Source organism: Vombatus ursinus, unplaced genomic scaffold (assembly GCF_900497805.2).
Source record: "Vombatus ursinus unplaced genomic scaffold, bare-nosed wombat genome assembly UNPS02014181.1, whole genome shotgun sequence".
NCBI lineage: Eukaryota > Metazoa > Chordata > Mammalia > Diprotodontia > Vombatidae > Vombatus > Vombatus ursinus.
The window spans coordinates 165,286-168,030 of NW_020953959.1; positions in this window are offsets into that span (position 1 = coordinate 165,286).

The window sequence follows — 2,745 nt, forward strand, 5'->3', positions numbered from 1 at the left end:
ACACACACCACCGATTCACCATAGCTCACCCACCCACCCACTACACACACACACCTAGTATACACGCTCCTATGCACTAGCACACACACACCTACACACACACACACACACAGACACACACACACACACAAACCCAGAATAACCCAGTACAATGTAAGCTTTTGGAAGACAGGGACTGCTTGGTTTTTTACTTTGTGTCCCCAAAGCACAACATAGCCCACAGTAGGCCTTTGATAATTGTTTGAATGAAGGAATCACTCACTATGCAGGAATAAGGAAGATAAAGTAAATGACAAAGGTAGCCAGGTGGAAGTTGGTCCAGAAAGAATGTTTGAACCAGTGAAGTCAGAGAGGAGATATGGAATGGTAGACCATTCTGGAGTCAAAAGACCTGGGTTCAATCCTACCTCCACTGCTTGTAGCCTGTGTAACCCTGGGCAAGTCATATCTTCCTGGTCCTCAGTTTCCTCATCTGTAAAGTGAAGGAGTTGAACCAGATTGCCTCTGAGGCCCTTTCTGGCCCTAGGTCTAAATCTTGGGTGGAGTTTAGCAGGGAAGGGGGGGCCTGGACAGAACGGAAGGCAGGAACCGACTGACCCAGGACCCAATGGTTAAATCCCTTCACTTCTGAATCTCCTGGGAGAGAGCTCTCCTAGTCACACTCTAGATCTGAGCCTTCCCTCTTTCTTCCCCCCGGGGAACTTTGTTTCCTTCCCCAGCTCTTCCCCACTGTGGCCGCCATGGTCCACCATTTCTCCCAGCATCCACTCCTCCTTGTGAACAGACACACGGGCGATTGCCACTACACCTGTCTCCTCTTTCCCACCAAGTCCTGACCTCCCCCGGCAGAATGGAAGCTCTTGGAGGGCAAGGACTATTTCACTTTTGTCTTGGTATCTGCATCACCTAGCACAATGCATGGCACATGGTAGGGACTTAATAAATGCTTGTTACTGACTGAGATAAAAGAAAATTTGTAAATACTTTTCTTTAACATAAGTGTTGTTTACCTAGCATACGTAGTATCTACAAACTATTCCCAAACAGGCGGGGCTCCACCTGGCTCGTTGGCCTATGTCCACAAGAAAACCAGCCAGATGGACAGCTGCCATCTGGCTTAGCCAGCTCCAGACCTTCCCAAAGCGAGGCCTGCTGCCTAGTCCTCTGCTCCCTAAATATCTGCCCTGCGGGAAGGGGTAAAAATCTCCTGGGGGTCTTGCCCTGCGGCGGTGATAGGCACCTCTCTGATTCTTTCTCAATTGTGCAAGGAGATGGAAGAGGGACTCAGTTAGCTCTTAAATTTGCCACCCAGTTAAGTGCCCTGAATGAATGAACTAAATAGCATTTAGTAAGAGCTTACAATGTGTCAAATATTAAGAGGGATACACATTAGAAAAAAATAAAGACTCTCCCTTTCCTCAAGGAGCTTACATTTTAAAAGGGGAGACAGTACACCTGGATGACTAGGGAAGAACACTATATTATTTTTAAAAAATTTTTAAAAATTAGCAAACATCTGTCCCCACCCCCATTACTAAAATATTCAAATAAACAAATTTAAATAAAACATTTTAGGTTTGATAACTATATTTTAGTATCATTTATTTCCTTTGTAATCCTACATATTTTATTTTATTTTATTTTACACATTTAAAAACATGGTTGTGACAAGGAGATCATAGGCTTTCCCAGACTGCCCCAGGCTTTCAGAGCACACAAAAAAGTTCAGAAGCTTTGTTCTAGGAGCTCATTATAGAGGCCTGGGGTGATGGAATTTACACTGGGGAAAAACTAGAGAACAAAATCAGAGAGTGTATAATTGATTACCTGTCTGAGACTCAGTTTCTTCATTTGTAAAAATGAGCTGATAGGTCCAAGTGACATCCAAGATCTTTTTCTGAAGGCCCTAAGTCGATGGATGGATGGATAGATAGATAGATAGATAGATAGCAAAAGAGATAAAGAAATATAGAGAGACAGACAGATAGATAGATAGATAGAACATTTGTTAAGTGCTTTCTCTGTGCCAGGCACTGTGATAAGCTGAGGGATACATACACAATCAAGGGAGACAGTCACTGCCCACTAGGAGCTTACACTCTTAACAGAGAAAGACAAAACATAAAGGCGAGCTAGAAAGACGGGATGAGGGGGAGGTTAGGGATCAGTGCGGCTGGGTCCTCCCTTCCAAGCAGAGACTCACCAATCAGGTAGCAGGCCCAGGGCAGGGGGACATCGCTAGGGGGTAAGGCTGCAGGTCGGCAGAGGACAATCTGGAGAGTGAGTTGAGCTGGGAGTGAAGACGATGAAGTCTCTGATTCTGAGGCCTGTAAGACAGAGTTCTAGAAGTCTGGGTGCTCAGAGGAGAAGGGTGCCATAGTGGGGGGAGTTTGGACAGCCTTAGGAGAGGAAGTGGGTCTGCAGGAAGAGTGGAGCTGGTGTGGGGAAGAGAGGCAGATCTCCCCAGCCTCCTCTGTCACCATCACATCCGCTAGCCTTGGACAAACCATTTTCACACCCAGCCTCTCCTGTGCCCTACACAGAAAGGCCGGCTCACCAAAGACACAGCAAGTCACTTACCAGAATGGCGGCCACTCCCCCAATGTCAAGGGGGCCTCCCACCTCCCCAGGAACCCATAAGCCGAAATGCTTTTTTCTTATTTTCTTTTTTTAAGGCTTTATATTGATACCTTTCGTGTTTTACGTCACAATCCTTTCCCAGTGGAAATAGTACTAGATTAGAGG